A 14,317-nucleotide genomic window follows, 5' to 3' on the forward strand; every position below is an offset into this window, starting at 1 on the left:
TTTTGAGATACCAAGTGAGTACTTGAAAGTTAAACACGTGAGTTGAGAGAATTGTGAATTTTTTTATAATGTCTGGGCATAATATTGGTGATACTTCTGACCCTACGTTTGATCTTAAAGATATGTATAAAGCTTTCATGGATAGCTTTCAAAAGCTAAATTTGAGAATGGATAACCTTGAGGACAACCTTAGATCTTCAAAGGGCAAGTCTAATCAGGGGGATGATGATACACACGATCCATCCTATGAAGAGAAAAATGTGGCACAATCAGCCCCTTTCCGAACTAGAAGGTTCAATGATCGTGTACTCTATGTAGATAACAATATGAACTGCATAAAGATGAAGATTTCAAGCTTCAATGGTAAGGCTGATGTTGATGCCTATTTAGAGTGGGAGCGTAAAGTGGAGATGGTTTTTAACTGTCAAAGCTATTCCGACGATAAGAAGGTAAAACTTGCTGCCCTTAAGTTTTCAGACTATGCACTAATATGGTGGGATGAGCTTGTGAAATCTAGGAGAAAGAATGGAGAGTTATCCATTGCTATTTGGGAAGAGATGAAGCGAATTATGAGGAAGAAATATGTGCCTACTTATTACCATAGAGATCTCCATCATCAGTTGCAAAGATTAACCCAATGATCAAAATCTGTTGATGAGTATCATAAGGAGATGGAGTTGCTCATGATCAAAGCAAACATAGTGGAGGAGGAAGACTAGACTATGACTCGTTTCTTTGGTGGTCTAAACAAGGAGATTGCTGATATGGTTGATTTGCAACCATATGTTGATTTGGAAGACTTGGTGAATATTGCCATTAAGGTGGAAAGACAAAGAGGCCGAAATAGATGGGAGAGTAATAGGGCTGCACAAAATTCCAAAAGCAAATGGGGTTCCAAATGGAACACCAAGACTGATCCTAAAAGGTTTGATAAGTCTTCAACTCAAAAAGGCATGTTACCTTCCAAAGAAACATCCAACTCTCATGGTAAAAATGAATCAGTCCCTAAATCTAATAGGACTAGAGATATTCAGTGCTTTAAATGTAAAGGGCGTGGGCATTATGCCAATGAGTGTGTTAATAAACGTGCTATGATAGTGAGGGGAGATGAGATAGTCTCCGAAACTGATTCTGATTCTGATGAAATACCACCTTTAGAAGATTGTTTTGATGTAGAGATAGAAGAGTATCCTGTTCAGGGAGAGTCCTTGGTGATATTGCGTACTTTAAATGTTTCTATTAAAGAAGAGGGGCTTGAACAGCGTGAAAACATCTTTCACACTTGTTGTTTGATAGGTGGTAAAGTCTGTTGCATGATAATAGATTCAGGTAGTCAAGTTAATTGTGCTAGTACTATTTTAGTTGATAAATTAGGACTAGAAACTATTAAACACCCTAATCCTTACATATTTCAGTGGTTGAATGATAGTGGTGAGGCAAAGGTAACCAAGCAATGTAAAGTGTCATTTTCTATTGGCAAGTATGTAGATGAGGTTACTTGTGATATTGTACCCATGCAGGCTGGACATATTTTGTTGGGTAGACCATGGCAATTTGATAGACGTGTCATTCATGATGGGTACAGTAATAGGTTTTCTTTTACGTTCCTTGGCGTAAAACATATACTTGTACCATTATCTCCTAAAGATGTATATGCAGATCAAGTGAAATTACAACAATCTGCTAAATTGGGTAAGGGAGGTGAGACAAGTAAAAATAATGAGGGAAAAGAGGCCAGTAGTAAAAAGAAGGTTTCAAATGGCCCAAAGGAGAGTGACTGCATAGGAAAGGATAAAAATGAGAGACATGCAGGAGAGAAAACGTTAGTGAGTGTGGAGGTAAAAAGAGAGTTGAGTGAGAAGAGTGAAGAATTCAGCAAGTCTTCTTTTTATTATAAAGAGAGAGAGTTGAAGAAAGCATACTTAGGGAAGAGAGCTTTGATTATGTTGCGCTTTAGTTTCAATTTTATGATTGAGACTAACCTTACTAATGAATTGCCTAGTTCTTTTTCTAAGTTATTGCAGGATTTTGCGGATGTATTTCTTGAGGAGGTGCCATCTGGGTTGCCACCCATTAGGGGAATAGAACATCAGATCGATTTTGTTCCTGGAGCTCAGATTCCAAACCGTCCAGCTTATCGGAGTAATCCTGAGGAGACGAAGGAATTGTAAAAGCAAGTTGATGAGTTGCTAGCTAAGGGACATATCAGGGAGAGCCTCAGTCCATGCGCAATATCTGTTTTGTTGGTTTCAAAGAAAGATGGAACAATGCGCATGTGTGTTGATTGTCGTGCGATCAATAAAATCACTGTAAAGTATCGCCATCCTATTCCTAGATTAGATTATATGCTTAAAGAATTATGTGGTGCTGTTTTCTTTACCAAAATTGATTTGAAAAGCGGTTATCATCAAATTAGGATGAAGATAGGTGATGAGTGAAAAACTTCCTTTAAGACTAAATATGGTTTATATGAATGGTTAGTGATGCCTTTTGGCTTAACTAATGCACCTAGCAAATTTATGAGATTGATGAACCATGTTTTGTGTGATTACCTAGGTAAGTTTCTGGTTGTGTATTTTGATGATATATTGATTTATAGTCGAAACCTGGATGATCATATTAGGCATGTAGAACTTGTTCTACAGAAGTTGCGTGAACATGAATTGTATGCTAATCTTAAGAAATGCACATTTTGTATTGATAGTGTCATATTCCTAGGATTTATTATTAGTTCATGTGGAGTTGAGGTAGATACTGAAAAGATTAAGGCTATCCAAGAATGGCCTACACCTAAGAATGCTAATGAGGTGAGATCCTTTCATGGATTAGCAAGCTTCTATAGGAGGTTTGTTAGAGATTTCAGCACTATTGCTGCACCTCTAAATGAGATTATTAAAAAGGCTGTTGGGTTTAAATGGGGTAAAGAACAGGAATTTGTATTTAACACATTAAAAGAAAAACTTACTGCTGCTCCTGTTTTAATGTTACCTGATTTTTCTAAAACCTTTGAAATCGAATGTGATGCTTCTGGGATTGGTATTGGTGCTGTTCTTATGCAGGAAGGCCAACCCATAGCATATTTCAGTGAGAAACTAGGTGGCGCACATTTGAACTATTTCACCTATGACAAAGAGTTCTATGCACTGATTAGGGCTCTTGAAGTTTGGGAACACTACTTGCTACCTAATGAATTCATGATTCATATCGACCATCAGTCTCTCAAACACTTGAAGGGACAAGGTAAGTTGAACAAGCGGCATGGTAAGTGGGTTGAGTATCTCGAAATCTTTCCTTATGTGATTAAATACAAGCAAGGTAAAGAGAATGTGGTAGCTGATGTATTATCTAGACGTTATACATTGACTTCCATGCTTAGTTCTAATTTGTTAGGGTTTGAGCATTTGAAAGATATGTATGAGAATGATACTGATTTTTCTGATGTATTTAAGGCATGTGAACATGGGGCGTTTAACAAGTTTTATTTGCATGATGGGTTTCTTTTTAGGGGAAAACAAATATGCATACTCAATTGTTTAGTGCGTGAGTTGCTTGTTAGAGAATCGCATTCAAGAGGGTTAATGGGACATTTTGGTATGCAAAAGACTTTAGACATGTTGAATGAACATTTTTATTGGCCTAACATACGAAAATATATAGAGAAAATTTGTGCTCAATGCTTTGCATGTAAACAAGCTAAATCTAAGTCCTTGCCACATGGGTTGTATACTCCTTTGCCTATAGCTACTGAACCTTGGACTGATATTGTAATGACCCGGAAACCGACACCCCTCTGTAACGGCCCGAACCGCCACCGGCGCTAGGATCCAGATCGGCTTAAGGCCGCCAGGACCCGTAGCAAGCCTAACATACCTCCTATTGTAACAGCCCGGACGTGATCCCCGGCACTGTTACCGTTCACGGCCCAGGGCTATCCCTCGCCTGGCCTCTTTGCCACCTCGGGCTTTCCACTGGCGTCGTGAACAGCTCTTAACATCCATTCACCCTCACGGGTTCCTAGCAGGATTTGTCCCCTTGGGTTCTTGCATCGAGTGCATCCTTCCCCAAGTGGATTTGGCCCAAATTTCCCTTTGGAAATTAGGTCGCCTCCCCCACTACTCGAACCTTTGACCTCCCACTTTAAGGGAATAGTCTGGCGACTGGTACTCACTCTCACCAGACTATTCCCTTAAAGTGGGAGGTCAAGGGTTCGAGTAGTGGGGGAGGCGACCTAATTTCCAAAGAGAAATTTGGGCCAAATCCACTTGGGGAAGGATGCACTCGATGCAAGAACCCAAGGGAACAAATCCTGCCAGGAACCCGTGAGGGTGAATGGATGTTAAGAGCTGTTCACGACGCCAGTGGAAAGCCCGAGGTGGCAAAGAGGCCAGGCGAGGGATAGCCCTCGGCCGTGAACGGTAACAGTGCCGGGGATCACGTCCGGGCTGTTACATAAAAAGGATTAAAAAGGCGCCTTTTTATGTAACAGCCCGGACGTGATCCCCGGCACTGTTACCGTTCACGGCCTAGGGCTATCCCTCGCCTGGCCTCTTTGCCACCTTGGGCTTTCCACTGGCGTCGTGAACAGCTCTTAACATCCATTCACCCTCACGGGTTCCTGGCAGGATTTGTCCCCTTGGGTTCTTGCATCGAGTGCATCCTTCCCCAAGTGGATTTGGCCCAAATTTCCCTTTGGAAATTAGGTCGCCTCCCCCACTACTCGAACCCTTGACCTCCCACTTTAAGGGAATAGTCTGGCGACTGGTACTCACTCTCACCAGACTATTCCCTTAAAGTGGGAGGTCAAGGGTTCGAGTAGTGGGGGAGGCGACCTAATTTCCAAAGGGAAATTTGGGCCAAATCCACTTGGGGAAGGATGCACTCGATGCAAGAACCCAAGGGAACAAATCCTGCCAGGAACCCGTGAGGGTGAATGGATGTTAAGAGCTGTTCACGACGCCAGTGGAAAGCCCGAGGTGGCAAAGAGGCCAGGCGAGGGATAGCCCTCGGCCGTGAACGGTAACAGTGCCGGGGATCACGTCCGGGCTATTACATAAAAAGGATTAAAAAGGCGCCTTTTTATGTAACAGCCCGGACGTGATCCCCGGCACTGTTACCGTTCACGGCCCAGGGCTATCCCTCGCCTGGCCTCTTTGCCACCTTGGGCTTTCCACTGGCGTCGTGAACAGCTCTTAACATCCATTCACCCTCACGGGTTCCTGGCAGGATTTGTCCCCTTGGGTTCTTACATCGAGTGCATCCTTCCCCAAGTGGATTTGGCCCAAATTTCCCTTTGGAAATTAGGTCGCCTCCCCCACTACTCGAACCCTTGACCTCCCACTTTAAGGGAATAGTCTGGTGAGAGTGAGTACCAGTTGTTCCATTTTTCACCGGCACTGTTACCCCTATCACCTGGTCAAAGTCCCATACATGATCAAAACTTTAACATAAAAACTGAAACATCTGATGTAAATACCGAGCTTGACCTGTATGCAACATAACTGGAAACATAAAAGAACCCCCTACTAGAGACCTCAACAAAACTCTAGCTGGGTCAACATAACATACATCAAGCTGGGATTACATCCAAAGAACTAGAACCTAACTTGTACATGCATCAAACCACAAACATAAGACCTCTACTGGGGTCCTCATCAAACTCTAGCGTGGTAAACAACACATGCCACAAGTTTAGTTCAAACACAACTCAACATTTCCAATACATACATCATGTACTAAAAAGTGACTAACCAAGTCTTAGGGCCAAGCACAGTACTAATCCATAAACATAACTCTACTTTACTTGCATTACATTACATTCTCTTACAATTCATTACCTCAGTTTACAATACATGTCCACACTAAAAGCATTAATCTATTACATAAACAAGACTTTTACCCTTGACGTCTTCCTGGCCTACCTCTAACCTGCAAAACTGGGGTTAGGGGAGAGGGGTGAGTTAAAAAGCCCAGTGAGTAGAAACAAAGAAAACAGTTCATTAATTATATGCTTTCATGAAATGCATCATAGCACAAACAATTCACATAACGGATTGGACATGACCACCAAAACTCCCTCTGACTGTAACATAACATGGTGCCCGGCCCTTCGGGCTCCTCAGGACTTCATTATGCCCGGCCCTTCGGGCTCCTCAGGACTTCATTAACATAACATAGCTAGGGCTATTGGGGTCGCCTTGGTCCATCCACATCAACAGTAAATAATGCAATGCGTTATATTCGTGTAACTAGTGCAATCAACCTATTACATATAAACATGATGCTTGAACATGCTTTAGGCATTTTCTTTCTTAAAGTAAAAGATTAAGTTTAGTTCTACTCACCTCTGGCAGACGCTGGACTGACTCTGCAACAGCTAACACTGTTGGCCTCCTCGGTCCCTCGGGTCCAATCCTACACAGGTGGACTCGAATGAGGTGTCAAACACACTCTAAACAACTCATAAGCAACTGCCCAAAAACCCCCCAAAACATCACTTAAACATGCATAGGAAACAACCATGAAAAGGCTGGACAGGGCACTTTCGGCGGCACCTTCGGCGGCCGAACCCTCTCTCCAAAGACGAAACTCGGGCACTTTCGGCGGTACCTTCGGCGGCTGAAAGTCCCTCTCCAGAGACGAAAGTCAGACACTTTCGGCGGCCGAACCTTCCTTCGGCGGCCGAAAGTCTGCTTTCAAGCCAAAACTCAACTTTCGGGGGCAAGGTTAGGCGGCCAAACCATGCATCCACAGGCAGGTTCGGCGGCCGAAACTACCTTCGGCGGCCGAACCTGAGTTCATCCAGAACTTAGCCTCGCATGCATACAAGCCTCTCAAACCTTCCAAACACCCCAAAACAAGCACCCAACCTCTCAAAAACATGCATAAACCCTTAACCATGCACAAAGGAGCTTAAACAAGCTTAAACTCCAACAAGGAACATCATAAGGCATACATAAACACACATTTGCATAAAGGGTAACATAAACCCTCAACCTTATGCATTTGTTCTAAAACAAACCAAATCCTCACATACTCTCTCCCCATCATGCATACTCACTCCCACATGCATAGACTAGCTTAAACCTTCAACATAACTTCACATAAACATACATAAACAAGCATAAGCATACATTGGGCATAAAACCCACATAAACCTAAACATGCATATCTACCCACACTCAATCATTAAAACCTCTTAAAACTTCATTAAAACATAAAGGAAAGCAAAGATCTACACTTACCTCTTGGAGCTCAAGGGTTGGTGTGATCCCTAACTTGGAGATGGGAGGAAACTACTCCTTAGGTCTCCAAGCTCCCAAAAACTTACATCTAAGCTTGAAAACTCTTCAAAGCAACCAAGAAACTCATAAGGACATGAAGGAAATGAAGAAAACATGAAAACGACCAAGGGAGGACAAAAACTCACCTGAGCTCGAGAATGGGGAGAAAACTCGCCCATTTCTGATCTGAGGGCTCTTTATAGGTGGCCTGGTCAAAGACCTTCGGCAGCCTAACGTGCCCCCTAAACTCATGCATGTTCGGCGGCCGAACTTGAGGTTCGACGGCTGAACCTTGGCTCGTTCAAACAAAGCTTTCGGAGGCCAAAAGCGCTCCCAAAACCCATGTTCGGCGGCCGAACCTAGCAAATGCCTCCTTGGTCTTTTCTTTTCACAACTCAATTCTTTTTCGTTTAAAACCATAAAATCATGTGAAAACATTTTAAAAACATATTTTACCCCTCTAGAAACCTCTGGCATCTTCAGAATTCCCGATTCCAATGGAGATTCCGCCGGAAGATAGGGATTCCGATGCTAAAATCTAGCCGGGTATTACAGATATCTCTATGGATTTTGTGATAGGTTTACCTAGAACAAAACGAGGTAGAGATTCAGTGTTTGTTGTTGTAGATCGCTTTAGTAAGATGGCACATTTTATTCCATGCCATAAAACTGATGATGCAACAAACATAGCTGATTTGTTTTTCAGGGAAGTAGTTTGTTTGCATGGTATACCTAGGATTATTGTTTCTGATAGAGATTCTAAGTTCCTTAGTCATTTTTGGCGTGTTTTGTGGGTCAAATTGGGTACTAAGCTTTTATTTTCTACTATTTGTCATCCACAGACAGATGGTCAAACTGAAGTTGTTAATAGGACTTTAGGAACTATGCTTCGTGCTACTGTGGGAAGGAACTTAAAAAATTGGGAAGAATGTTTGCCATATGTTGAATTTGCTTATAATCGCGCTGTCCATTCTTCTACTAGTTATTCACCTTTTGAGATTGTGTATGGTTTTAATCCATTAACTGTATTAGATTTAATGCCTTTACCTTTGAATGAGTTGTCTAATTTAGATGGAAAAGCGAAGGCTGAAATGGTTAAATCAATACACATGAAAGCGCGTGAGCATATTAAGAAGTGTAACAAAATGTATGAGAAACAGGCCAATAAGGGTTGCAAGAAAGTTGTATTTAGACCAGGTGATTGGGTTTGGATCCATATGCGAAAGGAGAGGTTTTCTAATCTAAGGAAATCAAAATTGGATGCATGAGGGGATGGACCATATCAAGTGTTGATACGGATCTATGACAACACATATATAATTGATCTGCTAGGTGAGTTTGGTGTAAGTGCTACCTTTAATATTTCTGATTTATCTCCTTTTGATTTTGGTACAGATTCGAGGATGAATCCTTTTCAAGAGGAAGGGGATGATGTAAGCACAACCAACAACACCAAAAATGATGAGCTAGCATTGCCTCAAGGACCAATTACAAGGTTGAGATCCAAGAGGTTGAAGGAAGCACTTCAAGGATTTATGAAGGAATATGTTGAAGCTTTGCAAGTTCATTTTGAAGTTGAAGAATAATCTGGTCATTCCAAGTCAATTAGGCCGAATGTGTCCTTATTGACAATTCAAATTTTGTATTTATAGTGGTTAGTTAATTAGTAGTGGGTAGTTATTTAGCAGTTGGTAGTTAACCAGTAGTGGGTAGTTAACTAGTAGTGGGTAGTTATCCAGTAGTGGATAGTTAACCAGTAGTGGGTAGTTATCTAGTAGTGGATAGTGGCATAGATCATGGATCCATACAGAGTAGTAGGTAGTGGCATAGACCATAGGTCCATGCATAGTAGTGGGAAGTGGCAAAGATCATGGGTCTTTATTTAGGTTATATAAAGCATCTCTTTTTCCATATTGTGGACAGATTATCAATTATTCAATACAATTGCTTTATGCGATTCTTCTTTGAGAGCTTAAGAGAGATCTTGATTCTTGACATTACATCACGAATAAGGTTTGATACTAACTTGTATGTTTCTTATTCTTGCTGCTTTTAAAATCACTACAACATATTACATCTCTAGTTACGATACGTAGCTACAAAAAAAAAATTATTGTGGCTAATATATTTATTTTATTACGGCTAAAAACCTATTGTGGCTAATTTAAACTATTTAGTAACAAAAATGCAACAATTATAACTAATATGTATTTTTTGTTTTATTTTATATATAATGTAACTATTTGTTGACTATTTGCCACAATTAATTTTAGCTACAAAGTAATATCATAGCTAATAGATATAGTAGCTATAAATTTAATTTTTTTGTAACAATTACTACCATTGTAGTCACAACACATTAATATTATAGGTAATAATTTTAATAGCCACAAAGCTAATATGATTGTAGTAATAATTATTTTATTAGCTACAGTTTATTAGTCATTACAAAAAATTTGTGGCAGAAACATAAAAATATTAGTCATGTAATTATGTTTGCCATAACTATTACTAAATCATTAGCCACAACATCGTAGCTAAATGAATTGTATGAGTACTATGATATTTTAGTTATAATTATCAAAGAATCATGGAATTAGCTATCAAATTAGCCACAATTATATAATTACGATAGAATACTATAACTAATAAAATAATTTGGAGAATTACTCTGAGGTCCTCTAGGTATTATATATTGGTTTATCAAGTTCAAAAAATATGCTTAGAGGTTCTAAAAAATTTCATATAATATGTTTTTTTGTCTCTCAATCAATTTTTCTTCTATTGTCCATTTGTTTAGATAGAAAAGTTATTGAGAATTATTTTCTAACTTAAAAAGTTACATATTAATGAATCAATTTTAGTTGAAGGATGCTTTTAAATTATGGTAATATGTGTCAAAATATATCCTAGGACGAAGCAAGTGCACTTATAATTTAAGAACTGATAATTTGTTTTTAATCAACATGGTTTGAGTAGCGACCACAAAAGATACACAAAAATTGAGCACTTGCATTATCTTTTAATTTTTCATTCTCAAACTGATTGTTATTTTATAGAGTTAATTTTGCTATTTAGAAATCACAAGATACATATATTAAGAATTTTATGTATATATATTTTCAGCACATAAAACAATTAGATAATAGTGTTGGAAACTTTTTGTCGAATCATTTTTCAAGAATCAAACGATTAGTCTTAGCACATAAAAAATATACCAAATTTGGCACACTTAAAATTTTTTTTACCTGCATATTTATATTTTGCGTATAAATTAATTTTGAAGTTTTTTTTTTGAAAATAAATTTATTTTGATGTTAAAAATACAGCTCTACAAAGGTGTGGTCATGATTTTTTTTCTTTTAAAAAAAACTTCATAGCGTTGATTTTGAATCTGCTTAAACAAATTAAAATTATTTTATTTTGCTTATTTAATTAAAAATATAAAATATTTTAATTACAAAAAGTAAAAATAAATAATATTATATTAATTAATAAATGGAACCCTATCAATTAGTGGTGGCAATATAATGATAAGCTTGCTAATATATATATTTTTGGCTTGGGAGAATGAAAACCTTAAAATTAAAAATTCCCTCCCTACAGCCGCTATTGCTACCGCTACGAATTCTATATAAATTTTCATTCTCACTCATGATTCATTCAGTTTTCAATTTCTATCCACTATCAAAAGGAGAAGCTCCCACTATCAAATCCAATCAGGTACATTTAAAATTACAAAAGCCTTAAAATTAATGTTTCATTGTAATTGTTCTAGGTTAAACACGTGAAAGGCATCTGATATTTACTTTTCATTCGTTTTTCATCTGTTAAAAAGCTTTGATTCACTATTTTTATACTAATTTATCCTCTATGTGTAATATTCAATTTTTTCCATGAAGCAGAAGTAAACATCATGGCTCGACGATGCAAGTTGCGGAAAGGGAATTCCATCAATATTAACTTGGAAAATGAGACTGCAAATAATGTTAACCAGAACTTTCGAGAAACTCAAGAGTTACACCAAAATCAGGCTTCAAAATTTCAAGGTAAATAATATTTATGTGATTTATAAATTTTAAGTTGTTTTCGTAAATAATTAGATGGCTAACTTCAATTTTTTTTTGGGAATACTAGTCAGAAGACAATGAGGTATCATTATGAAGGTCATTTTATATTTTCACCAAATAGAATATATGAAAATGGTAGGTTCATGGAGAAACCTAATTTTGATGTTGATTTCATCTCATTTTTTGATATATTGGATGACTTGAAAAAGGATTGTGGATTTGATGTTATAAAAGGAGATAAATTTTATTACTTGAAGGCTGATAAAGCTCTTAGTGATCTTGATGCATTGATAGAGGTTAAAGATGATACAGATGTGAAAAATATGATGGATAGTTATAAGAAGTTCCCTTCAAAACCCATTGATATATACACTCTATTTCGAGATTATGATATTTTACCAAATGGACTTGGTGACGAGCTACCCGCAGTTACCGTTGATCACACTTCCAATCAATTTCAAAATCCAAATGCAACTGCAGCAACAGGTTGACTCATTTAATTTTATTTAAACAATTGATTATGTTTACTTGTTCTATGTACATAAATTCTTGTTATTATATGATTATTGTTTTACTTTTGTTTTGAAATAGGTTCCAATACAATTAAAAGAAAAACTAGAGGACCAACACGATGCTTGAAAATCACACAATTGGAGAATGGGCAAAAATTGCCAGTAGAATTTGATGAAGATGATCAAGCTATTGGTGATAATGCTACTGCATTTGTTTGGTTTTTAGGACAAACTATTAGAAGTGTGTCGTGTTGTCCATTGCAAGTGAAACAATGGAATAAGATTACTAATGATAAGCTCGACCACATGTGGTCTACCATATTGGTACGAAAATTTATATTAAATTACATCCATTATAAAATGATTATAATTTTTTTAGTTCTATTAAGTATCATAATCTTTGTTTCTTACTTCTTTGCTAAAAGGAAAAGTTCACTTTTGAGTATTCTGATGCAAGAAAGAGAGCAATTTTCGGTCATATGAATGCATTATATAGGTATTATAGGCATAAGTTGAAGAAGAAGTACTTTGATTGAAAGGCAATTTATTCACTTCGTCTCTGAAACAAGCCTAAGGATATGGATGTAAAAGATTGGAAGTATTTGGTTAATCTTTGGACAGAAAATGCATTTCAGGTATTAAAAATTCGTGTAAAATTTAATAATTTATTTTATATGAATTCAGTTTCTGTTAGCTAACATAAATTCTGAAAATTTTTCATTGTTTTTCTTTAGGAGAGAAGCAACAAAAATAAGACAAATAGATGCAAGCGTTCTATGCCCCCATACACGGGGACAAAAAGCTTTGCTCGGCTGAGAGATCATATGGTATGAGTTTGTTTTTATTTTATTAGTATTATAGTGTTTTTTATTAATTAAATGATACATAAATAATCCCTTTTTACTGTTGTCGTTTTGTGGACTATGGCTAGAAATAAACAAAATAGTATTTGATAATTCTAATTTAGAGCTTGAGAAAGTTTATGATTTGATCTTTTATGGATCTTTTGTTTGGTTTAAGATGTGCCTAGCTTTCCTTATTCCTTAATCCAAATTCTTTTTAGTAGCTCAACAATCAAGAACTGGTCAACCTGTAATGGTATAAGCTAGCTGCTTGTTGTTATTCTTTGTATTCTGCTATAACTCTCAAAGTTCTAATAAAAGCTATTTTTATCAAAAAAAATAATAATAATGCCTTTTGAAGTTCATATGATTGTTAGAACTTTTTGATATGCCATTTACATATGTTTTATTTATTTGTTATGTATTTTATGCTATATTTTGATTTTTTTAATATCAATAAATATAAATATCTCTATAGAAAAAGTTTCAGCAACTAAAGAAACAACGAGAAGAAGGACAAATTTCACTGGATGATGATGCTATGTTTGCTGATGTACTTGGGCCAGAAAAAAATTGTTATGTACGTGCTTATGGTCCTGGAAAAAATGTCACGGAATATTTTGGTGCTAGACCTACAAAGATAGAACTATTTAGACAACTTGATACTTCAAGAAGAGAAGCAAACGAGCGTGTCCAACAAATTCAAAAAGAAGCAAGTGAACAAGTAAATGATGTTAAGAAGCAAATAGATGAGAAACTTGCAGAGATGAATAGAATATGGGAGCAGAAATTCAAGATGTTTTTGGAGAAAAATAATAATATTGCATCAGTAAGTGATTAAAAACTAAGTCTCATTTTTTTTTCTAATATAAGAATTTTTGTAAGCTATATAACTAGTATGAACCTTATCTATTTTATATAATTTTGTTATTAATATTTTCAAATAAAATTTTATACAGCCTATGGAGGATTCCCAAGATGATGAAATTGGTGGATGATTTGCAGTATATTTAAAGTTTTGGATTTTGAAGCAGCCAGCAGCCTTATAATACTACTTTTAGAAAATTTAGATATTAATATTAGTGTTAGTATAGTATTATAATTTCAAGTATTTTTAGTGTGATTGCTTTATGACTTAAATTAGTTTATTTTGGATATTAGTTATTTTGGATTAAATTTATTGTTATTTTATAATTGTCATTCTGATTGAGTCTTAATATTAATATATAATTATTTTATAAATTTAAATTATAGCTAAATTTTTTATATAAATTTTATATTCTATTATAAATTTTACCAAAATTATTAATAGATAAATAACATATGTAATAGTAAATTATAATATAATCCCATTAAATAATAACAAACTAAATAAATATTACATTTTATCTACAAATAATTCATAGTAGCCGTATGTACTATATTTAGAATAGCTTCTAATTTAATAATTTTGTGGCTTTATTCAATAGTTATAAAATAAAATTAAGTGTAACAATTATACTAGAACTTGTCACTTTCTTATTTTTGTGGCTATAAATTTTATTCTTGCCTTATAATTATTTAAATGTGGCTAATAGTAAATATTTTTTGTCATACAATTAAGTTTATGGCTA

At 36.3% G+C, this 14,317-nt stretch overlaps 1 long non-coding RNA gene across 1 annotated transcript; it reads left to right on the top strand.

The window, feature by feature from the left end:
- The first annotated feature begins 12,421 nt into the window (after nucleotides 1–12,421).
- LOC110631363 lies at nucleotides 12,422–12,689 on the top strand. Its single transcript, XR_002490497.1, has 2 exons — nucleotides 12,422–12,497; nucleotides 12,597–12,689. It is a non-coding gene; the product is annotated as an uncharacterized LOC110631363 (long non-coding RNA).
- Nucleotides 12,690–14,317: the final 1,628 nt, after the last annotated feature.

This window comes from Manihot esculenta, chromosome 14, assembly GCF_001659605.2.
Source record: "Manihot esculenta cultivar AM560-2 chromosome 14, M.esculenta_v8, whole genome shotgun sequence".
NCBI lineage: Eukaryota > Viridiplantae > Streptophyta > Magnoliopsida > Malpighiales > Euphorbiaceae > Manihot > Manihot esculenta.